The following is a 25,716-nucleotide window of genomic DNA, read 5'->3' as shown; positions in this document are numbered from 1 at the left end:
TGAAAATAGATGAGCTTACTTGGTTAAGAAAAGGTCTATGGGCAAAAAACTGCTCTACACCCATATTTCTATCTTTGAAATTTTTCTTACCATTCAAGCTTTAACTCTGACAACTTTCCCTCCATAATACTTTTCCTGAGTTCCCCCATCCTACCCAGCTAGCTATGATATCCTCTCTTATAAGGTGTCTTAGGAATCTGCCCCTTCTTTATAGCTCCTACTTCATTCTACCTGAAAATGTAGGTACTCGCATCTATTTTCTCTCCTACAACTGGACTGAAAGCTCCTCTTAAAAATTCACCACCTCACCCATTTTTATGTCTGGCTCAGTGCCTGGCGCAGTACGTGTTCAATCAGACTCAAATGAGATAATGCATGTGAAAGTGCACTTCGTAAACTGTGGAGTTCTACAAACTACAAAGCACTTTTTTTCTCTCTCAAGGGCGTGGTGACTTTCTGCAGCTTCTCTTCTGCTTTCCAGCATCAGATCCAACGGGGCTGAGGAGTGTGGGTTTCAGTTTCTTGTGTTTAGTTATCACTCCACAGAAGAATTAGCACCCAGTGGGATCTTACCATCAAAGAAGAGGCTTCTGGGAGGCGGGAGGCAAAGGGTGCTATCTGATTGTTCCAGCCAAAGAGGCCAGGCAGTTCCCCGTAGCTCATGTTCTTGTGACTCACCCCTCAGTCCCATGGGCTGAGTAAGTTTTCCAGCCTTGTGATTGTGGAAACTTGTTTCAGGAACAGCAAGCGGATGTGAAAGGGACATAAGGCGACCCCACCCCAGGCTCCAAAGTGGCTCCTACTCAGCCGATACAGACTGCTTGTTTCTGATTGCAAACTTCAATCACTGTGGGTCATTGCCCGGCTAAGGGGGCGCATCCAGCCCCCTATTCTATTTCACAGTTAGTTAACTCGAGGCCCAATAGGAAGAGGTGGCTCTCGGGTTCTTTCCACAGCGCCTCACGCAGTTCCCAGGTAGATCTAGTTCAGATCAGCCTGGGGGCCCAGGATTTACTGCTTCCAGTTGGACTGATCTGCATTTTACCCCCGTTAGCTTTGTAATCGTTTCTACGTGTTTACACCTCTTAGGCCTCACTTGGGCAGTTTGGTCTCTTGTAAAAATGCGGCCCCCGCCTTCGCAGCGTGGCCGCCCAGAGTCACTCCTATTTACTGCGCTTCAGCCGCCACGTGCCCAATAAAAGCAGGTGACGACGCCGCGGGCCAGAGGGGGAAGGGGAAGAGTAAGGGCCCTGCCTACCTCCGCCCACACGAGACCGCGGCGCCCGTCCTCTCCCCCAGTCACCACCCTCAGCTGGAAGTGGAGGCTGGCCCTAGCGCCTTGGCGCCCAATCCCTGCGCTGCCACCCATGACTGGGTGGGGACGATGAAATGGTACAGGGTTCGGGAAGAAAAGGATCTCCATCTAAGGCAAAGGGAAAGAAGGGAGGTACAAAGCAATAAAGCCACTTGTTTAACCTGCCCCACTAGACTGTAAGCTCCCATCGAAGCAGAAATCACCGTTCCAAAGCGCCTTGAGCAGTGTCTGGCATACAGTCGGTACTCAGTAAATGGTTGACGGGCAACTACCCCTTCCGACGCTGCCGGAAGCTGCGCTGACCACGCCGCCCTTTACACCAGCCCCTTCCTCCCTCATTTGCCCTGCCCGCTATGACACAGCAAATAAGGCCATCTTTCGGCAGCGGGTGAGCCTACACTTCCAAGCCTGTTGCCTCCACCCAGACACTTCTCAACGGGTTGGTCCACACCGGCATGGGTGCGGACAAAGACCCAAATCCACTCCCAGCGCCTCTACCGTAGGGCGGGAAGTGGACCTTGAGGCTCACTCCATTGGCTCTTCCAATGAAGGATGGGGTCATCAACCAACCGCAGCCTGGATAAGACGCATGCGCACACAAGAGTCTGAGCCCGTACATGGGAAAAACCCAGAGTCAAGCACACCAATTTTGGCTGGGTCTCACCAGGGCCTAGAGAAAGGGATGCGCATGCGTAAATGTAACCGCCTCGTTCCCTGCCCGATTCGAGGAGGAGGTAGCGCCCTCTGGCCTCCTGGCAGTTTCCCCAGACGTTTAGCTTTCGTCAACACTGCAACCCGACCTGGCGCTGCCTCGAGGATCCCGAAGAAAGGAAGAATCCCAGCCGCTGCCCTCGGGGGCTACACGGCCGTCCCCAGACACAGCAGAGATCCACTGGCCTGGCCCTGTGTGCAGAGGCCTCTCTGGAAACTGTGGGCCAACGGTGACGTGAATATTAATTCGCAGTCTGTGAAGCGCGTTGTATTCACTGTCACAGGAGTTCCTCACAAAGATACCCTCCAGTTAGGCTAAAGTAAAGAAAGAAGTGGAATCCGCTCAGGAAGGGACGAGGCCAAGGACACTGCCTGAGGGGGTGATACCGAGACTGGAACCCAGGCCGCCCGTTCAGTGCTCTCCTACCATGATAAGCTGCCTCCCTGCTCTCCAAGTTTATGTCTAGTTGAGGTGATGGCACTTAAGATATAGGAAAAGTGAAGGTAAAATTTCAGACCCATTTTAAAGACAGACAATGTCAATTAGAGGCGTTCAGAGCTGGAAAGGTCCCTTTGTGCTCTTCTGATCTGAAGAGGCTGCGTGAAGGAGATGCAACTTCAAAGTATGTATAATTGGATTGACAATCTTAACGAACGTGTTGTTGAATGATAATAGAAATCCCAGAACACTGCAAATAATTGAAACCATTTTCATAAATTTCAAAACGAAGCAAAATGAAACTATATTGTTTAGATATATATGATAAAACGTTTTAAAAAGCAGAGGGGTGATAAACACAAAATTCATTAGTAGTTACCTTGGAGAGAGTTTGGGGATGGGGTAGGGAAGAATAGTGGATGTGATTGGTAATGTTCTAGTTACTGGGTTAAATGGTAGATTCGTAGGTATTCATTATATTTTATGTTATAATACACATATAACAATTCTTCTTTTGCATGTATAAAATATAATTTAAAAGATGATAGCGGAATCATCTCCTCTGCCCCCGCAAATGCGTTACATAGTTGGAAAGAGGGGGGAAATCCTTACCTGTATTACACTTGGTTTCCAGAGCATTTGTACACGTGTTCTACCAGGTGAGTCTCACAACAACCCTTCAAGATAGTTGTTATCTTCATATTAGAGATGAAGAAATTCAACTGAAAGTTACTTGAGGCCAGTGAACAAAGATAGGAAAGGTAGGAATGCAGAAGTCCTGTGGGGAGCCCTGTGCAGCTAAATCTCCAATGTGCTAAACACTGTGCCTGGGACAGGGAACATGATCAGTAAACATTTGCTGAGTGAGTGATTACTTGGGTGTCTAGTAGTGAAATGAACTGCCCTGGTAGTTGTTGAATACCTGCACAGAAGCTGGCTGATCATTGTCATGGTTAAGAGTACCACAGAAGTGATTCTCTAGGTAAAAGTTGAATATAGATAACCTCTAAGATTCTTGTCAACTTTTAAAGTGCTATGAGTTTATCAGGGACTGAAGGCAAAACCATGTTAAAATAATGCTTTCCACTGGGGTAGTGGAAGTGGTCTCCATAGAAAGGCCTGGATAAAGGAGACACATTTAGAGGGACAAATTAATAGGACCTATTGCCAGAATAAGTTTGAGGTGGGTTGTAGTTGTTGTTATGTATATTGTTGTATGTTGCATGTGGCTACAAGATGTTGATCCATCCCAGCTGGAAGAATGCTACTGACTAAGTGAAACAAGGAACTGGATATTCATTTAGAAATGCCTAGCAGAGAGTTGATAATACAGGATAGTGCTCAAGAGAAATAAGGGCTGAAGACACACTGAGATGTAAGAGAAAGAGCACTGGACTGTTTTCTAGACCTGGGCTTGCTTTTAATTAACAGGGTCACCTTAGACAAGTCACTTAACCTGTCTGAGTCTGTATTCTCAGATAGTAAAGAAAACACAACAGGAACTAAAAAGAAGAATGTTCCCTATCCTCTTTTCAAGATCTAGTTAGATTTGCTCATATAGTTAAATATACAGATACCCATCACTGGAATTTGTTGTCCTCTGTTGTCCCATAACATTATGTTCTTTCTCCGTTCTAGGACTTACCACATTTTATTTTGTGTGCATGTGCTAGAAGTGAGTTACTTGAGAGAAGGAACCCTCCCTTACTCAAGTTTATATTCCCCCATGGTGTCTTGCACAAAGTAGGAGCTCAGTAGATGTGTCTTGAATTGTACGGAATTGTGTAGTGAAATAGAGCATTATTTAATCTGAGACCTAAATTTCCTTATTTATACATTAAGCTAGTTAATCTTTAAAGTTCTCTTGAGTTATAGAAGTCTGTTATCCACCTATGTTCTATGGATTGGGGCGATTGAACTATCTGATCTCTAAATTCCTTTCCAGCTCCAGTACTCAATGATTTTATAATATTGAGTTGCAAGTAATTTACATAAGAGTGACACCACATTTCCTGTAGAGATAGTTCTTGACCATCTGCCCTTTTCTTAAACCTCTAGCCTCACTTTTGCTGTTCTCATGCACAGTGGCTTCTAGGCTATTCTGAATGTTCTTCCAAAATATGTTTTTGGTGACTCTTTATTGTTTTCCCTTATCTCCTTCTTTTCCTAAAGTCTTGTTTCTGAGAAGTTGTTTTTTCTCCCTCCTTGAAGCTGACCCTAGAAAAGCACTCCTGCCCTTCCCTCCTCTCCTAGAACCTTTGCCTTATGTCAACATTATCTCCCACTACTAGAATAATAACTTCTTCCCTCTGCCAGCAAATATACTTAAATCTCTCCTATACAAGAAAAAAAAAAAAAAAGAGTACCATGAACCTTTTTACCCTCTCAAAGAAGGTATTATTTTTTCACATCAGACTTTTCCAAAGAGTAACCAAGAAGTGTCTATTGACTCTCATTTACCTTTCACCTCTTGAATTATGTGTTCCAGTCCCTTTTTCTCTCCTGAAACTGCAGCCTTCAAGGTTCCAAACAACCTCAAAGCCACATTAACGTCTTGGTCTCTGTCCTCTTCCTTCACTTCTTAGTAGCTTGTGATGCAGGCCCATGCCCTCCATCCTGAGGCCGCCTTCCGGCTTTGTGGTTTTGCCCTCTCCTGATTCTCCTCTCCAAGAGAGTGCCTGTGATTCTTCATGGCCTCCAAATTTTTGTGTGCCTCAACCCTCACCTCTTCTCTCTCTCCCCTCTCTCTTTGGGCTTTTTCGCCTATTTGTGGGGCTTCAGTGGTATCTTGAATTCCAGACCCAAATGATAGAGTTGCCTGTTAGACAGTTTTACCTGGATGTGATTCCTCAGATTTCACAAGTCCCAAACTGAATTTGTGAGCCAACAACCCCTTCCCCTTCCCCTCCCCACACAGAGAAAGCTGCTCTCCCATCCTGTTTCCCATTTCAGTTAATGCCATCACCACACTTCTAGTCATCATGTTCAAAATCATAATCTATAGCTTCCACCCTGCTATATGCCAGGTGCTTTCCATACACAAATCCAGTCCTTTTACAATCATTGTGTCAGGCTGATTTACTATTCCCATCGTTACAGATGAGACAACTACTAGAAAGTGGTGGTATTCAATGAGCCTAGTTAGTGCTAAAGCCTGTGTGGTATTTCACCACATAATCTCTCCCTGCTCCTCTGTACCAGCCAGTTTCCATGTATCTCTGCATGTTCACTGTACATCTGCCCCTTTCATCTGCCCACCAACTCCTTCAGTCAGCCTTTGTTTTTTTTTTGTCTGTAAATTAACAAACCCTTTTCAACTATCACCGACAGATTTCATTCCAAAGCATAGTTTTAAACATATCACCCCTTGCAAATAAAAATCCTAAATGGCTCTTGGTGCTGAATGAAGGTCTAACCCTTTAGCTTGGCATCCAAGGCTCTCCACCCTCTAATGCCAGCCTTTCATCCTACCAGTGCCCTGTGTGAACTGATATTCTGTCTAGCTAAGAACATGAGCCTTCATGTTCAGAATGTGTCCTGCACTCCTGACCCAGTCTTTGTTTTTGCAATTGCTTCCCTCTTTAATTCTTTTCTTCCTTATTTAAACTCCCGTCTCATATGTGTCGGTTGAAATCCTACCCACACTTAAAGCCCAGTTCAGATGCCACCTCCTACATAAAACCCCTTCAAATCCTCTAAAGAGACCTTCAACCTTTCCAACCCCTGCGCTTAGTATTTTTTGCTTTTCTTTATCATATTTTCTCCTAGTCTCAGAGATATTTTTGTAATGTTTGTCTTCCCAACTAGTCTCTTACATTCTCAAAGGATATGGACTATTTCTTAGCTAACTTTGTATCTCACCTTATCCCCCTCCACTAGGCAGTGTCCAAAGTAGTCACGTGCTGTGTATAAATTTTAGGTTGGCTGATTTGAACCAATCAAATAAACACTTAGCTTATTCTTGTTAATCCTTCAACTTCCACATTCCAGGCTCTGTCAGGTGAGCTGTTGTGCTGTGTTTCTGAACTGAGTGGCCTTGTAGGAGAGAGTGATTCCTGGAAACAGGAATAGATCAGAGATATCCCTAAGAAGAAAGATCATTTTCTCCCATTGGATTCTGATATAAATAAACTGTGCTTACTTTTGCAGTCAGTTCCATACCGAATTTGGGGTAGAGGGAAGCAGTGTTCCAGGCTTTGGAGTCAGCCCTGGTCCCACCACTTACTGGACTCAGCACATGTCGCTTAGCCTCTTGGAGTCTCTGTGAGTATTTACCTCATAGACTTGTGCGGAGTTGATATAATGCAAGTAAAGCCCTTAGAACAGTGCCTAAAAAAGATTAAGAGCTTAAAATATAGGAATATATAAAACACATTCAAAATAGTCTTTATCTATTTATACTTTAGTATGAACATGCCTGCCTTTCTGGAAGTCCACATCAGCGCAGATTAAATGACATTACTTCCTAGCTTCTCTTCCTGGCCCAGGTCAGCCCCTCCAGCCCTCTCTTCCTTTCTCTCTCCTCACTCTCCTGCTTTGTGGAGGAGGATATTGCCATAGCCTGGCATGGCCACCAGGAGGAGCATTTATGCCAAAGAAAGAGTTCCAACTCTCCTGAAGGAAAAAGCCTGTCACATAAACTCCCTGAGTCTCCTGACCACATACACTCCCTTCTAGGGCATGTTGCTGTGTAGTGTGCTATTTTGTAATGCCACCACTGCCATCTCCCTGTCCCCTCCTCTCCCTGTCCCCTCCTCCTCCAGATGTCCATGGGGCTCTCTAGTTCTACATTTCCATTCTCTTCTTTCAGATGGCCTGCTCTAAAGGAACAAACCCTAGATGGGAGCCAGCAGACCTGCGACTCACCCAGCTTTGCCACTAATTAGCTAACTTCTTGAGTTTCTTTAGCATCAGCTTCCTCACCTGTGAAATGAGCATGCTAATACCTGCTCTGTGAGCTTCCCTATGTTGCTGTAACAATCACGTATCCTGACATATGTTGACACTATTAACTATAACACGCCAAAAGGGCCACACCTTTGTCTAATCTCATACTGTGTCATCTCTCCCTTCCTCTGTCTTTGAGGTCTACACTCTTCCCTTCCATCAACCTAGTGCCTCAGATTGGAGACTCATTGTTAGGAAGGAATTATAGAGCACTGTTTCTCTACTTCTGCTAACAAAAAGGAATGGATTTGAGCCATAGCAAGAGGGATTGGAGTTTATCTGGAATATCCAGAGAAAGCCTGGAGCCTCTTTTAACAGGGAGAAAAGAGCAGAGAGGGAACTGTCTGGGGATACCTAGAAACAAAAGGAGGGATGGAGTGACTTGTTCCATAATTGGCCAGAGGGAAGGCTTAGCGTATTTTTGCTAAAAGGTTAAGCGAATCAGTGAGTAAAAGAATGAATGTATAAATGAATCTGAATGAGTTGAATGAATGAATGAAATGTGGTCCCTCCAAAGGGTAAGGTATTTAAGGATTGGGGACACTAGGTGGCAGTACAAGGCAACAAACCAAGAGATGAGCAGGGGCACCTCATCTGTATTCCCCTGACTTTGAGCACCTTTTCCTTTCCTTTACCTACATTCTTTCGAATGGTGACACCCTGTAATGGTAAAGGCACTGAAGGAGGCAGGGAAGAGAAAATCTAGGGAGAGCCAAATATTTATTACCTAGAGTTGTTTTCAAATAGCCTCTGGGGTTGGAGTTTTCCAGCTCTCAAAGGGTCATAAAAAAAGGAAAATTTGGAACCCTGCATGAGGAATCTGGGTTAGGTTCATTAGAGGCATTGCGATAGAGCTCCCAATCTAGACTGATTCGGGAAAGAACTGGTGGCAGGATCTTTTTTTTTTTTTTTTCTAAATTTAATCAAATAATGGTACCCTGAGGAAGTTAATGCCTCATCCATTCTTGCCTCAGGACACCTCAGACATCTCTTCCCCCAATTTCTCCATAGATCTCTCCATAGATTGAGAGCCCGTAGCATTTCTCAGCAAAACAAAGGCAAAGCAGAAATCAGGCATGTAGTTAATGGAAACTCTTCATTTTATCCTTCCATCAAGTAGTGGTCCTTTGCTACAGCAAAGAAGGCTCTACCAAAAGCCAGGGGCCATTAAGTAAACCCCCATGTCAGCCAGGAAACCCTAAAAAGCTACCGTGGTACAAAATAGGGTGTTGATCATGCCACTTTTGCCACAATAATACAAGTCTTCTGTATCATGAACCTAGTCCCACTGTAAAGACACTGCCCTCTCCTTAGCTTCACTCTGCTTGGTTTTGTAATTCTAAGACAAAATTATATCATTTTATATCATTTCCATTTCCCCTGTTGCTCTGTTCTACTTCCTATTTTAGCAGCCATCCGTGGATGTGCAGCCCAGTGATGCCTCTCCCAGTTTCCTTTAGCATAATAGAACCAAGACCACTGTCTTATCCTGTTTTCTCTGTCTATGGGCTATGACTCTCTGGTCCATCCTGTTTCCTCCAGACTTCACTTCTTCACATGCTTTTCCTTTGAACTGTAACACTTACTGTCTTTATAATAATACGTATAAAACCCTTGAAACAGAACTCTCATTTATTCACTCATTCATTCAACAAACTTTCATCAAATGCCTGCTATATGACTTACACTCTTCTGGGCACTTGATAGAGAAGTGAACCAAGTGGGCATGATGCCTGCCTTCAGGGAGCTTTTAAGGAAGCTTATGGTTTTAAATTTAAACTGATACATCCACTGCTTTGTGTTAGAATCTTGGCATTGAAAGGAAAGTTAGAAACAACTAGTTCAATCACTTATCCAAAACAGAAATCCTTTCTTCTGTATCTTTGATGGGTAGCCCATTCTTATCCAAACATTCTCTATATTTGGCCTTTTCTGGTCATTTGTACGTTCTTCTTCATGCCAACCCTAGTCTGTTTCCTTATTTCCATTCACTGATTAGTCTGCCCCTCTTGTACATGATGGCCCATTAAATAGTTCAAGACAGATAACATGTCTTGTATTTTCCATGTGCCGGGTACTTTAATAGGGGTTTTCATGTAATCTCATTTAACCCTCATTTACTGTGCAGTAAATATCATTCACACTTTGTTTACTGATAAGGAAACCGAGATGGGACAGGTGAAGTACCCTGCCCATGGTCACACCCCTTACATATCACAGAGCCCCCTCACTGTTTTTGGCTAATCCTCTTCTCAGCACTTCAGATGAAGCCAGTTCAAAGAATAGTAACATTCTTCATTTTTCTTCATCTGGATGTGATTCTTCCCCTCACAGAGCCAAAGACCACATTAGCTTTTAACGGTTACACAATGGTATTGCCTCATAATGAGCTTATGGTTACCTAAATGTTCAGCTCTTATTGATATGCAATACCATCAAGCACCATCTCTCCCATTCTCTATTTTTTTTCCTACATTCTGCATGTTCGGGTCCTATCCATCCTTCAGGGCCCATCCAGTTCATGCTACTTACTTAGCGAAACCTTCCTGATTCCACATTACACCAACTGAATGTTCTTTTGCTCTCTCTATAGAATTTCTATCTAGTTTTCTGAGCACATATCATGTCCTACTATGAATGCCGATAGTTTCTCTCCTTGTAGTCACTCTTTAACCAGGGCATACACTTCATTCCCCTTTGTGTCTCTTAGTGCTTTGTACAGAGAGGTATCCAGTGACTCTTGCCAAATGAACAAATCTTATAACTGGGAAACTAACATTGCGTCCTTAAATGTTTAAGTGCTTTACATGTTGCTGTTAAATTTCCTGAGCAAACACTTTCTGACTTCTCTATAGCACTGGGGCACAGTACCTGCTCTGTCTAGCACAGTGGTTTGTACAGAGCACCCACCAGGAGCTGTGTATTATCTCACTGAATTTTCATAGCAGTCTTGTGAGGTAGGCGTGATCTCTGTTTTACAAACGAGGAAGATGGAGTCAGAGTTGAGGATCCAGACCCAAGATTATCTAGCTGGTAAGCAGCAGAGCTGGGATGATTCAAACTGAGATCTTCTGACTCCGATGTCTGTGTCGTTTCTGTCAGTATGCTGCCTTTCTAAAGTAAATCAGGTGCCCCTTCTGAAGACCGAGCGTGTTTGCAGCTATGGCAGTTGTTTAGCAGAGCTGGGGATTGTCCTGCAGAGGATAAGACAGGCTGCTGGAGCCCCTTTAGGTTCTTGAGCAGGTTAGAAAACAGCTAGAAATAATGGTTGAGAGACAGAATGGGAGAATAGTGGCCAAGACACAGGAAACTGTGGGAAGAGACCGGCTATTCTTTGTGTGTGGAACTCCCTCCTGATTTCCTCTTGAATGATTCTCTCACCTCCTGTAAGTCTTTGTTTAAATGCTACCTTCTTGATGAGGCCCCACCCCTCAATCCCTTACCCTGCTTTATATTTCAGTTATTTTCTATGGCAGTTATCACCTTTTAATATGTGACTTGTGTGATCTAATTCCTGGAGCCGATTTGCACGTACATATTCCTCCTGGTTCAGCCATAAACTTCCCACGAGGCTCCTCCTAAGCCTCTCTCTCCGCCATTTATGAAGCCCCTTTTGGCAATGGAGTAATAACAAATAAGAGAATAAACGTGAAAAGCCTATAGAAGAAATGACTTTTAGATGGAATCAAATTAGTGTTTATGTGGATTTTCGTGTCGTCTTCCCCACAGTTCTGCCAAGGGAGGAATGAAAGTTAGATTTCAAAAATTATTTCCCTACAGTCACAGGTGGGAGAAACTCGAAGAGACTAGAGAGAAAGAGACCAAAAATGGGCTGGGGCAAGGTGGCCTCAGAGCTGAGACAGCAGGATGGTGGGGCACAGAACAGCCTGTCCCACACCTCCGCAGGGGGCTGATCCTCAGAGACCCCCAGAGCCCCGGGCCCGCCCCTCTCCCCGATTCCCATCGTCGCAGGCTCCTGAGAAGAATGCAGGTCAGGAGCATAAGTGACCTTTCACACCTCAGACAAGCTAAGTTTGTTTTCTCCTTTTCTGTCCAGCCCGCAGCGGGAGGGAGGGGGAAATGGGATGGGCCTTGTCGAACTTTCTCCCGCTACAATACCCCAGAGGAGTTGAAGTGGAGAGAGTAAAGGATCTATTTATTTTGGCTCAGGAGGGACAATGTAAGCAGATGGTCTTTGATGGGATTAGCGGCGTAATCTCTAAGACCCTGGTAAATTGGAAAATGATCCATTATATTCCACGAACCTTTGGCGGCTTCAGCTCCTGGGGAGGGAGGGGTAGGGCCTGGGGGCACCTTGTTAGAAAGGACCCCCCTCTGAGAGCAGCCAAATCTTGCACAGAGAATTTGGGAAGAAGTTCGTTAGCTGAGCGATGGAAGCCCCTCTCCTCTTGAGAAAGCACAGAAATAAGAATTCTCCCAGTGCCCTCGAAGAGCCTCTCTTTTTCTCCTTTCCCTCCTCCCCCTCTTGGATGTACTGGGGTGTCTTCCGTACCATCCTCTGTTTCCAACCCCTTCCATTCCCAGGGTGTTCAGGAAACTCTTCTTTGGGGAGAGAATGGCACTGGATCTCCTGCCTTGGAAGGTCAGAAAATTCTTCTTAGAATCCAAATTATATCCCTCCCAGTGTAATCTCAGTCCACTTCCCACTCCAATGCTAACAGCCTAGGAGGACTCCCTCCATTCTCCATAGACATGAAAACCTGACAGAGAAAAAGCCAAGAGGCGGGGGAATGGGCAAACTGCAACTAGGGGCAGGGGCTGAGGAGAGGGGAGAAATGTGAAAGGGGAGATAAGGTGATAATGAACCACTCTGACCAACCCTCCGTCGTTTTAACTCAACTCCATCCCCCAGAGCTCAAATGCCTCCAGGCCTAGGATCCCCTCCATCTGGAGAATCTGGGCTGCTTAGTTAGGGGCATATGGGAGACGCATTCAGTATGAGGTGTGGTGCAGTAGGTAGGGTCATGTAAGTTATTTGCAGCACGTGTGGTGTGGTGTCTTGCATTCGTATAGCACTTTGCAGTTTATAAGAAAACTTTGAAGTGCAGAATGTAATTTAGATTTCATAACAACTGAGTGAGAAGGGCATTTGAAAAATTGGAAAGCAGGTTTAGAAGGGTCAGTGACTTGCTGAAGTGTCACGCACTTCATAAGTGACAGAGCTAGGACTAACACTTGATTTCATTGCACTATGAGATCTACTCACTTTGGTAAATGTGTCTAAATTTTTCTTTTAACTGCTGAACCACATTTTGTTTATTTATTTTAGCATTTAAGTGGTTTCCAAAATCTTATTGTTACAACAATTCTTGAACAGGCATCTGCTTGGAATTGTATCAGATTTATAGATTTAACTTGGGGGATTAAATACCAAAACACAACTAGTCAAAATATGCATTTTTTCATACCTAGAATCTCCACAACTCTTTGAAAATAAATGCATGAATAAAGAAAGTTCAAGGTGGGTAGGTAGAAAGCAGCACTAATTATTCAATTCCAAATAGAAATTCCAACATTTTGAGTGTATTAAACTGTAAGAGATGTAGCAGCTGACTGGTGGAATTTCCAGGAAGAATTCAAGTTGTACAGTATTTTATTTCAGACTATTTCAATGTATTGAGGTATGCTTTATTTTATTTTAGTATCAGTTTTTAAAAGAGTGACTCTTTGTTATGTATATGTTTATTTATTTGAGATAATTTGAGGCTCACAGAAGAATTTGTAGACTGGTTAAAACAGGAAGGCAGAGTGGAGAGTCAGCAAGCTACAGCCATTGCCCTCCTCCCAAAGCCTCCTGCTTCCCAGCAAATATGAAAATCAAAAAGTTGACATAACAATCCTGGATTGGAAGAATATTACTATTTCTTGAGTATCTATGAGGGGCCAAACAGATACACACTCGGTGCATTAATTCCCTGAGTTCACAACTCAGGGAAGTATGTTTCTTCTCCATTTCACCTGTTCAGAAGGGAACCTCAGAGAGTTTAGGTAACTGGCTTAGAGTCACACAGCCATTTAGGTGGCAGGGCTGCCATTGCAGACTGTGCTTTTCCCAGCACCTTGTACTCTCCATCAAGCTGTCTGGCCTTTACATCATTCTCTGCCCAGAGCACTCTGCCTGGGTTATTTACCCTCCTAGAAAGTCCTCTTACTCCCTATTCTCCTGGGTTTCTTCCATAGAAGTAGCTGACTCCTCACCTCTCACCCCCTACAGCTAGTGGCTTTCTCTCAGGTTGGCCCACATCCTGCTGAAAATTAATATACAGTATGTTTACTGAGTGAGTCCAAAATGTACTGGGATGAGACTGATTTACCCACCAAATCTGGGTTGGTCTCATTCCTTCCTGGCTCTGATCATCTTTCCACTGGAAGGACTGGTGACTCCCAACCCCAGACTCCTTTTGTAAAGGAGGAAAGGGGTGGAGGAAATGACTTGGCCAAGGCCACGTAGTTGGTCCTAGCAGCACGTTCCCCACCAACCCACGGTTATGGGAGCTGGGAGAGGGACTGGGGTGGGTATTCAGGAGTGAAATGGTCACCGAGTCTGATGACCCTGAAGTTAACTGGGGCTTATTTAAGATGGGTGAGCTCTGAACTCAGCCAGCCTCTTGGTTGTGATCTCTGCAACTAGATCCGGAAAACTTCAGCTTTCTGGGTCCATCCCTTTGGCACCTTCTCTGTGCCCTAAAATGTTACAGCTTCCTCATTGCCCTCACGATCTCTTTGTCTCCTTTCTCTGCTTCTGAGAGCCACAGACACATTCAGCAGGGTCTGCAGGTTCCCAATTCTTGGGAGAACTGTTGCCTCCTAATGCTTTGGAGGCTACCATGTTACAGCCTTCCCATCCACTACCAGAAACCTAGGGTCTAAAGGGCAGAGTTCCACAGCTTTGGAAGATAAGGGAAGGGGTCCCCAGTGGCACTTGAGGAAGGGAGGATATCAGAGCCTCTGGGCAAACTCCTTGAAGGGCCCAGGTGCCCTTCCACCACCTTTCTCTTTTTCCCTCTATGTTTTCTTCTCTCCAGCATCTCTTCCTATCTTATCTGTCCCGTTCTTAGACCCCTCTTTTCCCCTCAGTCTGTGTCTCTCTCATCTTCTTTCTCGTCTTGCCAGGCTCCCCTCACACCCTAGCTTCTCCTGGTTATTAATTACTCAGCCCCTGGTCCCGCACCCGCGGTCCGGGACTTGCCGCCTCGGTCTGGGGCCCTGAGCCCCGGGCAGAGAGTGTGCGCGGCCGCGGATCCCCAATCCTCCACGCTCTCATCAGGCCAGGGTTTTCCCAGGCTCTGCTTGGCGCGGGGAACCCAGAGAAATCGTCTCACGGGTCTCGCAGCCAAGAACACGAACCTTAGGGGGAACCGATCTGACAGGCAGGGGTGCAGGGGTAGATGGGTGGTTCGGAGGATCGTTTTTGGTTTTATTTTACCCGGGGACGGGTTCAGCAGAGGACATGGGGGCCCGAGGTGGCCTCTGTGTCCCCGCCGCTGGCGGTGGGGAGTGGGCACTAGCAGAGCCTCCAGCGGGGTTTTCGGCCGAGCCGGGTCGGGGAGCGGGCGGGCGCGCCGAGGGGCCCCCGCGGGCGCGGCTTCCCAAAGCTCCCAAACGCCGCGTCGCCCGTCTAGGCCCCCTTGTCCCCCGCGGCGCCCCGAGGCTTTTCTTTTCCGTTTTGTTTCCTTGCCTTTTCCATAATTTAGTTTACCACTTTTAATGCCTTTGGTATGTTTCCTTTTTTATTTCTTTCAGTGTTACTTTATCCCTTTTATTTTAGCGTTTTATTTCAAGTGGGTTTTGTTTGCCCTTTTTTCCGTTTCCGATTCTCTGTTCTGCTCACTTCTCGCTCCGGCCCTCCTCGTGCTTTCATTTCCTCTCCTCGGCGCCTCGGGCCTCGCGGCTTTGGCGTCGGGCGGCGTCCGCAGTCGTCCTGCTCTTGTGACGAAGCTCGTGTCCCCCCACCCCCGCCCTTCCCGCCCGGAGCCCCCTTGGCGCCGCTGGGCGAGTCTGCGCCCGGCGCCGCTGCGGAGCGTGGACTTTGTCGGAAGCGGGAGCCAGAACCGCTGTTGCGGGCGAGAGTGCCGGGAGGAGGCAGGGTGCCGGCGGGGGCCGCGCGGGCGTGCTCTGATCGGCCTCGGCGGGGTCCAGGGGCAGAGGCACAGACCCACAGTTCACACATGGAAGCCACAGGTCCACACACACACTGGGATTCAAGGGCCCGCAGACCATCGTCCACGATCCACACAGATACACCAAGCCTCACAGCCAACTCAAGGACGCGCGCGCACACAGCACACACCAGCAAACACCCGAGATCAACAAATGTCACACATGTATTCCCAAATTACACACACACTCATAGGGCGTGGATGTATGGACGTATATGTGATAATAGTACACGTACACCAACAAGCACACAAATGATTGCGCACTGCAAATAGGCATGACGCAGAGATATATAAACCTACATGCAGCTCAGGGGGATTTCAGTGCTAACTCAGCCCATCGCAGTGGTGACGCTAGGGATGAGACCCGGCAGTGGGAACAGGCCCTCCCTGGTCTCACCAGCAGGCACAGCAGTAGCCATAGACACAGCCACCCAGAGTTCCGTACCTCTGCCTGGACCAAGGTTGTAGGGGCTCCAAAGGTGAGGAATACTGGTGGCTTGTTTAGCTGAGGGATCCAGCCCAAACGCGAGAGCCTGAGCCCCAGAAATGAGCATCAGACCTAAAGAACCCTCTGTGAAGCAGACAGAAGCGGGCACTACACCAAGAAAATGGCACCGTGTTACGAGTATAAAGCAGGCATGTGATACGTGTGCCAGTGTGTATTCCATGCCACGTGTATCGCACACCGTGCTGGTGTTTGGCCAGGTGCCACATGGAGACCATTATTTTTGTGAAAATGAGCAGAGGAGATGTATGTGATTCTAGGAGCAAAAGTAAAGTATGTGTACAAATATAGGTACCAATACACACCGAGGGCTACGTCAAATAGAAAATCTCTCTCCAGCTCATGGGTCTTGTTATCAAGCTGGCATACTAGCCCAAGCCTCTGTGACAAGGTCTGTCTCCTTTCCAGGGCAGGCGTGATTATTTGGAGCCCTGGGAGCTGTGTGGTGAAAGACTGGTTTGTGGGAAAGCCAGATGTATCTGATGTATATTATCGAGCACCAAAAGGGGAGATTTTGGAAGCTCTAGTGGGGGAACTTTGGGGTAAAAGACTATCAGAATTGCACCCCAGAGTCCTGAGTTTGGAAGGTGCCCTGGGCTGCAGCAGCAGTAGTGATGCTCAGACATGCCTACCCAATGGTAAAGCCTGACTGCAGGCAGGTGTCGGTACACATATACTGTACTGGATAAAAACATAAATGTTCGTGCCATACACAAACCCACTCCACACACACACAGCTCCTGACAACCACACTGGACAATGTGTGGTTACAGATGTCCAATTGGATTGCCAGGGAGATTAATTTTGTAGGAGAGAAGATAAGAGATATTTATGTGCACACCCAGAGCGCCATAGGTTTGGAGCTCAGTTACTGTACAGAAGAGTTACAGCAGCAGGAAAGTGCAAAGCTCAAAAGAGAAATGCGGGTGAGTTCCCATCATAGAATGCCAGGCAGCATGGAGATGGGTGTCTAAGGGCAGCCCTGGGAGCAGTTCGATCCATTGTTCAAAGGACTTCAGATACATGCAGGGGGGTATGCCCGATGAAGCTGCAAATCTTGGCTGAGCCTGAGGGAGAGATGGGCAGAACTGAGGGCCACCTCCCAGGTCTCTAACTCGGGATAGAAAATGGAAAGCTTGGCCCCTGGGGCCGGCTGGCTGTCAGTCTCTGGGTCTGCCCTGTCCTTGACTGGATTTCTGGTGCCTCTCAGCGCCTTTCTCTTTCACTCTTGCAGGTCGCTGTTTCACGGTCTCTGCCTTTCTCTCATTTTCTCTCTCTGCTCAGTTTGTCTTTCTCTCACCACCTCTTCAAGCTCTTTTACTGTACTGTATTATATGGTCACAGAGAAACATAGCCAGATCCAGGAGCAGTTATAAATACAAATGCATATCGTAGATGTAGAGGTCATTGGTGATAAAGCCTACCCATCTTGCTGGTCTGTATATATTTATGTAACAGCACATTTTCATTTTTGTGTAAAAATCTAAGTTACAGCCCTGAAATTTTGTTTCCTTTCAGTCTTTTGGCTGCTGTCTCTTTGAGTGTCTGTCTCTCTCTCTCTGTTTCTCTCAGGGACTCTTCCTCTTCATCATACTCAGGAGCAGGCATTTTGGCCCTTGGACCCTGCCACAGTTTTAGTAATCCCCCTCCTTCATTTTGCTTTCTTTGGAGTGTGCCTCAGGTGGGCAAAAGTCTTTTTGAAACAAACAGCTAGATCTCCACATTGCAGGTGGTACCGGGAGAGAGACTTTTGAAATTTGATGGAGATACAAAAATATCTAGGGAGAAAAAATGGGCATTGGGGCCAAACAGAGATTCTCCCTTAATTCACCTGGGGTTTGGAGGCCTCTTCTGAGTGGAGTGCGGGGAAGGATGTAGGTGAGGCTTGGGAATCTCTGGCCACCATGGACCTGCAGAATCCCGCACAGCCAGGCAAAGGAAGAGGTACCTAATTCAGCAGGGCAAGTCCTGGGAGCAACATGAAGAAAAAGCAATGAAAACTGTCAAGATTCTACTTCCCAAACTCGCATGGGACATAAATAATGTCTGAGTAAAAGAAAGATAGAATATGAAAAGGGAGGTGGTGGGGTAACTGACTCCTTAGAGACCGAGGCACCCCATGGAGACCTAGCTAGAGAGCCAGAGATTGAAAGGGATGATAGTAGCACAACCCCGGAGAGAAGAGGAGGGGCTCCTAGTGGGAGAAAGGAAGGTGGAGAGTCAGACTTTGTTCACACAATTTATGCTTATTATGTGGTAGTTGGAATAAACGATGTGCCAAAAGCTCTGCTGTGTCCCTTGACCATTTACTTGGTGGTGGGCAGAGGGCAAAGGACTCGGCAAAGTGGAGCCAGCAGAAGAAGGGAAGGCCTGGGCCCTCAGGCTGCCCCAAGCCCAAACCCTAGAGTACCTGGAGACCTCATTCCTCCCACCTCCAAATCCTTGTTTTCTTTCCAGATCTGGATTCTTCATGCCTCTCTATGTAAGTTTGCGACTCTGTTTCTGGCTTCTCCTTGAACTATGGGTCTGTCTCTCTCCATCTCTGTCATTGCTTCACAGCTTTCCTGGCTTCATCTGTCTCTGTTGTCTGGTCTCTGTCTTTCCATACCCCCTCCCTTTGTTAATTCAAAGGTTTCTCACTGAGCCCCTCCCTAGGCTTCCCAAAATAACACTGAGTAAAATGAGATCAAACCCGCCTGTAGGTTTTTTCCTACTCCCCTCAGCCCCCTCCTCCAGGGCTACAACCCCCTCTTATAATGTCAGATAATTGCTGGTGTGCAGCTCTGAGAAGCCAGAACTGATACCAGGGAAGGGGGGGAGAGAAATAAATAATAATCTGCTTCTATTCAGCGTATATAGGTTACCTGATTTGCATATATGCTAATATTGCTATAATTACCCTGCTGTTCTGGCCTATGATCAAGTTCTATAAATACATAGGATAGCAGAGCTAGGCCTAGCAACACCACCCTGAAAATTATCAAGTATACGTATGTATCCGCCCGCATTTCTCTGTACTCTAAATCTGTGAGCCTCTCTTTGATATAACACGCTCCCTTACAGACCCTAGCTCTCTGGCTTTCAGCTGCCTCTCCTGTGTTTTAAGGCAGCTCCAAGGGAGGAGGAAAGAGATACCCGAATAAGAAAATATTCTAGGTTATATTTAATTCTTAAAATTAATATCATTATCAATAAGTTATTACTATTTTTAGGAAAATCAAAGATTTCCCAAAATTATTGAATTATTATCACCATGCTTTGGGGTACCGGTTGGGAGATAGGAAGAGGACACCTCCATATCCTAGGCCTGTTGAGATGTTTAAGAAAGTGCTGTCTATGGGAGAGGAGGTGGCATTCCCTTCCCCAAATCTGCCCTCATGCCTTACTCTCCTAGCACACTCCCCACTCTCAGGAAACCAGGGGAAGATGCTCATGGAGTTGTGCAGATTTTTGGGTGATAGTGGCAGAAGTGGGGAGGAAGCTTGGAGGAACATAAAAGATGCAATCCACAGCTGTCTGCTTTTAATTATAATTATCCCCTTTCGCTTCCTTTCTGGCTAATGAGGGGGGGATTAAATTTTTTTCTCCCTTTTCTCCCCCTCCCTCCTTTCCCTGGAATTGAGGGGTGGAGTGAGTTCAGGGTCCTCCTCCCCTTCCTCCCCAATCCCCTGGTTACTGGGAGAAAGGCAGACTCCAGAGGGTGGTGACAATATGAAGAGATTTGTAGGAACAAAGGAAGGACAGGTTTGGATTGCTGGACACGTCCCAGAGTTGGAGAGACCCCCCTCCATTCCACTGGCACCCCCTCCCATCAACCCCCCAGCTCCCTAGACAAGGAACTCAATGTCTTCCAGCCGGTGAGAAAGGAGCTAAAGGGAGCCCTGGTCTAGAGGGAAGGAGGAGGGAAGGGGTGGGGAGCTGGGGGTGGGGGTGCAAAATTAGTCTCAAAGGATCTTTATTTCTGAGCTAGTGAAGCAGATGTAATCAAGGGGAGAGCAAAATAATCATAATGGGAGGAATGAAGGGCGGGGGAAGCTGGAATGGGGGGACTGGGCCAGGACAGGGCTGAGAATTGGGGGGCAGGGAACCTTGAGTGGGGGCAGCCTGTTGCCTTCTCCCACCTCCCCAGAGTCTCCCTACTTTGGAGTAGGGAAAAGGATCAGGTCTATAGACTCTGACCTTAGCCCTCAGAATCCCTCTTTCAGAGCTTAGGGATGGCTGGGCCAGAAGGTGGCTGGGAAGGCACCAGGGAGAAGAGAGCCCCCACCCCAGCTGAGGGAGGTAGTGAGGAGAGGGGAGACTGAAAGCAGTGGGGGAGGGTGAGAGAGGGGAGCCAGCAGAGACTCAAGTGGCCTCAGGTCTGTGGGACAAAAGTTGGAGGGAGATTTGTGTATGAGAGAAGAGGGGAGGGGGCCTTGGGGAAGGGGGTCTTTGACAATGAACTTGAGACAAACTTCATTAGCATGCAGGCCTGCTGTCTGTCACGTCGAGCTCAGTCTGAGTTCCCATGCAGGCCAGGAAGAGTGGGAGGGAGAAAATGGGAGGGGCTGAGGGTGGGGGTGAGGGAGAGAAAAGAGACCCGACCATTGTACCATTCTGGGCCTTAGCTTCCACCAAATATCGGGACCCCAGCCCTGGAAACCAACCCCCAAATTGCTCTCCCTCCTCTAAGAACAAGATAATTTATCTCTCACTTTGAATCTGTGGTCCCACTCCTTCTCTTCTCTTGTCTAGACTTCCAAGCACTGGCCTTCACCGCACCCCACCTTGTTCCCCACTCCAGCTCTCAGCCTTCATCTTCCAATTGTCACTTTCTCCTTCACAACTAAGATCTGGATTTGTGATTATTTCCGCTGACAGGGACAGGGAGTTGGGGGAAGTTTGGGAAAGGAAGACTGGAACACCCTGAACCTCCAAGTGGCAAACTGTGTCCTCTTTCTATCACTCCTCATCAACTCCACTCCCCACCCTAGACACACATCATTTAATCACAATCTCAAGTTTCAAGGCCAGTGAGAACTGGAAGGAGACTGGGAACAGGGGTGTTTCTGTCACACCCTTTTTCTTGCTTCCTTTGGGGATGAGGATGGCCTGGAGGAACAATAGCTTTCCTTAGCCCCTTCTTCCTGCCTCAGGTTAGAAAAGGCAGGAGGAGGAGGTGGAAAAGAGTGGAGATGACAAAGACCCTTTCCCGGACAGGCATTAGATGGAGGAGGGAGGGGGTTTCATCGGAGTGGGCTGTTGTTTTGGTGGCGGTGATGTCTCTAGACAGGGGCAGCACCCCTTTTTTGCTGCCTTTCCAGGAAGAACAGCAAGAGAAAGAAAGAGAGAGCAAGCGAAATTCCTGAATGGATAGACAGATGCTACGTCATCGGAGCTGCATCCTCCACTCCACAAGAGGCTAGGAGCAGGGAGAAAGAGGCAGTCCAGCAGCAGGGGCCACCCGAGCAGGCTCTCCTCCTCACAGAAGCTGGGTGAGTGGCCATTCATTCGGGAGGGTCCTGGCCCCTCAGACATCTGGACTGGGGGTGGGACGGGATCCCCTGAAATCAGTCAAGGCACACTGACCTTCCTACTTTGCCCACTGGCTAATGGAGGCGGGTGTAATAATCACAGAAAGGAAAGGCTGATAAAAGGTTTCGGGGAATGACCAAAGGGGATGAGGCATGTGTGTGGAGGAGTAGTTGGCAGAGTGGGATTTCACCCCTGCTTCCCGCAGCTGTCTATTGCAGTGAGCTGAGGCGGGGCCCTGCCCAGCGGCCCCAGAGCGTCTCTTGGTCCCTCTCCTTCCCGTAGCCTCGGCTAACCGGCCAACCGGGAGACAGCTCACTAAGTTTGTCAGTGGGATTCAGGGGGGCTTTAGGGTCACGGTGCTACTGATCCTATTAATCCACCCCTCCTTTCTGTCCACCAAACACAGCGGCCAACATCTTAATGCTTGCACCAGAGGAGGGGCAGGAAGGAAGATTACAGTGGGATGGGAGGGAAGAGGAAAAATGGTTCTACATTTGGACTCCTGACCTTTCCTCATTCTGGCTCTTATTCCTCTCTGCCCCAGAGACTTCAGGTTTTAGGGACAGACAAAGTCTGAGGGACAGGGGTGATAGGGAGGAAAGGAGACATATCTGCAAAAAAGTGGAGAACACAATTAGGAAAAATCCAAAAACATATATAGAATTTAAGTTGATTTTATTCCCCTTCTTCCCCATTTTTCCCATGATCTGGCAGGTGGGAAAGGGGCTGAGGGGAGCTTAAAGGCAATTGAGGTGTTGGGAGCAAATGCTTAGGTTCAAGAAGGGGAGAGAACCCTGCTCCAGCTCTCATGCGACCCACCTGATGGTGTTTTTTAATTTCTTGTTTTTTAAGAAAGGCCAGAGGATATGGAAAGAAGGCACTATTCTTATCCCTTGTCCCCACCCATGCACTGCTTTCTGGGAGACAGGCTGGGACCATTGTGGAATAGTGGAGGCTGGAGGCCAACAGAGTATTTCTGGTACCCTAGAGGCCAGATTTCTGGGAGAGGCTGAGGCTGCCAGACACCAAACATCACACACATGTTCCATGCCTCCTGGGGCGTGGTCCTTGTCACCACCTCCCCCTGGGCATTTTGTGTGAGGGGTGGGGTGGGGGGCAGGGCAGAGATCAGCAAGAAGAGGTACAACTGCTCTAGAGACCGCATGACTCTTTTTGATTAGGGTGGAAGAAGGAGCCAGAGACTCCCCAGCTGTCCTTGTGCTTATTTTCTAGCAAGTTGGGGGTTGGGATTGGCCCCCTCTTTGGTATGAAGATAGCAATTTCAAACTGAGACAACCCTTTATGAAACAGATGGGTGGCAGAGCTGAAGCTGGGAGTCAAGTGGGTCTTCGTAGGTGTTAGAAGTGGGGAGGGAGCATTCTAAGTACCCCTCCTAGAAATTAGGCTTGGATTTAAGGCTTAATATCCCTCTTCCCCAGCTTTCCTTTCTTTCTGATTTCCTCTGCATTTACTTGGTTATCTTCCTGACTTTAAAAAAAGAATTAGTTGTGGAATTGAGTTTGAGGTAGAAGGATTCACCAACTTACCCCAATACACACACGCACACACACACACACACACACACACACACACATGCACACACAAATACACTTCTCTTAATATTTTAGGAGCTGGGTTACCTATGGTATACATGTCACTCCTCAAAATTGTACTTTAGCCTGAAAACAAAATATTGGGAAGGTAAGACTATAAAATGTTGAGACTGGGTTTCATACCCAACATTAAATGGGACAAAAACAAACCCTGCTTTGTATTCATACCTTTTATATATGTGAGAAAGAGAAAGAGAAGAAGAGAGGGAGAAAATTGATAGCTACAGTGTATGTCTTTACAGATCCTTGGTAATATGCATGGATAGTTGATAAGTAAATAGGTAATGATAAGATGGGGGGAGAAAGCTAGAGACATAATGTGATTGACAGTATCTTAAGTGCATCACACTTTACAATGCAGTTAGATCTAGAGAAAGAAAAATACATCCCTGACTCCAGATCCTTCATTCTATCCTGAGCATGCTTTCTGGTAGACCGTGAGTAGCAGGAATCTGTGAGGAGATGGTGGCCATTGGGCAAGGGATTACTCCTTTAGGTTTAAGTCAGAAGGGGCACAGCATCTCCACAGGCTCAGTTCAAACCCCTGGGCCTGTTGGTTTCGGAGAGAGGTGGAGGGAGGTTGTGAGGCTGGGGCTGGGTTAGAGTTGTTCAGGCAAGATGGAGCCCGAGAGGCTCAAGCCAGGGGCCCTGCCTTCTCTGCATGTCTAGGCTTTTTCTCTTTCAACTATCTCCCGGTGCAGCCTGGAGCTCTGGCAGTTGAATGGGGAGCCTAGACTGCTGAGGTCCTGAAAACAAGACTAGGAGAAAAGGAGTTGGTGAGAGAGTGACAGGGAGACGGGTATGTTAGGGAGAGAAGACTGGAGCCACTCAAAAGACTTCAACCTTTGCATTCTTCTCCTTGACAGGAGCTGGACATCCAAGAAGAAGCAGCCTCGTGTTTTTCTGGTGTCATCGTAGGTGTCCACCTTTGGCTTTTGGGGTATTTATTGTCTTGTTTGTTTTTGATAGTGGTGTTGGGGGTTGGCCCTGCAATCACCTGGGTTTTCTCCTGTTCCCTACACCTCTCTACCCCACACCCTGTCTCTTCTAGCTTTCAGCCCTTGACTTTGGTCTGTTCTGATTGTAGTAAGACTTGTATAGTCATTGATATTGGGAATGGAACATGGTGGCTTAGGAATGAAGGCCACCCGGTGCCCAGGTTTGTGAGAGAGAGAAGAGGCACAGAGGGTTCTGGGGACTCTTTTCCCCTTCTCTCATAGGCTCCTGAGGGCAGAGATGGAGGCCAGTTGAGCCTGGAAAGGTGGTTGGTTGCAGAGGGGAACAGAAATACCTGTATGTGGATGACAGAGGTGAGAAAGGAGAGGAGTGTGGGTTGTGGTGAGGAGGGTACCTGGAGAACTTAAACAACTGTGAGTGGGTGTGTTGTGCCGGGGCGTGTAAGCATCCGGAGGTGGTACTGCTGGGAATATCCGTGGATGTGTCATTGCACTTGTCTTAGTTGACAGGTCTGTGTGTGTGTGTGCATGTGTGCAAACACAACACCCTTACACACTCATGTTTTTGCCCCTCAAGGAAATCATTTGCTGATGGCTGACTCCCTACTACCTCTGTCACCTTGTTCTCACCTTCCTAAATCCATAGGGCTCTTAAGCAAGTAAGCAGTGTGTGGGTTCAAGGACAGAACTGGGAGCAGGCAGGGGAGGCAGTGCTTAGATGGGCCTGAGGAATTATCAGGCTGGCCTCTCAATGAGAGGAAAAACACTTTGTGGGGAGCAAAGGGTAGTATCACCAGGGACAAAATCCTCCGGATTATGTCTCCACGCCCTTTAAACGCGTCTGCCTGTATACTTTTTTTTTCACAGCTTCAGCATTTTTTTATTGTCAATTCTTGCTTTTATTTGTCACTATCCCATAGACAGTTCAGTGCAAATATTCAATAGCAAAAGAATAATGTATGATAATGTTCACATAATGATGCACTTATAAGACAGAAATAAATACCTGAACCCACCCAATTCTGAATGCAGCTTTATCTGAATCTTCAAGGCAATTAACCTGATAAATGAAACAAAGAACAAATATGCGTTTTATTTAATTATCTGAATATTTCAAGAGAGTGGCTTGATGCCAAAATGTATTTTGGGACCCAAATTATAAAGATCTGTCCAAAAACTGCATCTAGAGAGCCTAATTCAGGCCATATTTTTCTAAACATGGGCCTCTTCAGGGACACAGACAATGGATGGGCATCAGGGCTGAAGGGATGGGTGTAAGGACAGGCACTGGCGAAGAATGTAGGCTTCTTGGCTAATTGAGACACTTACAGATTCAGATCATCACGAAGGATTCGGCGTGCTCTCCCCACAGTCCACCAGAATTTCCCTGGAAGAACTTGGGTGGGGTCTGCAGACCATCCGCTCTACAGAACACTGCAGCGGAATGTGCTGTGTGCTGGAAGCAGAGGGCTCTGCTCCAGCTGAGGCCTTCCTAAGAGGCTGAGGCTGGTGGGCCAAGCACAATGGGGACCTAAT

At 47.0% G+C, this 25,716-nt stretch overlaps 1 long non-coding RNA gene across 1 annotated transcript; it reads left to right on the top strand.

The window, feature by feature from the left end:
- The first annotated feature begins 254 nt into the window (after positions 1-254).
- LOC141574365 (uncharacterized) lies at positions 255-25,191 on the top strand. The gene is made up of 4 exons (XR_012501335.1): positions 255-2,649; positions 6,615-6,728; positions 21,401-21,571; positions 24,091-25,191. It is a non-coding gene; the product is annotated as an uncharacterized LOC141574365 (long non-coding RNA).
- The last annotated feature ends 525 nt before the right edge of the window (positions 25,192-25,716 follow it).

The sequence above is a fragment of the Camelus bactrianus genome, chromosome 21 (assembly GCF_048773025.1).
Source record: "Camelus bactrianus isolate YW-2024 breed Bactrian camel chromosome 21, ASM4877302v1, whole genome shotgun sequence".
Lineage (NCBI taxonomy): Eukaryota > Metazoa > Chordata > Mammalia > Artiodactyla > Camelidae > Camelus > Camelus bactrianus.
The sequence above is the reverse complement of the archived record's forward strand: the minus strand, read 5'-3'. Positions and strand labels throughout refer to the sequence as shown.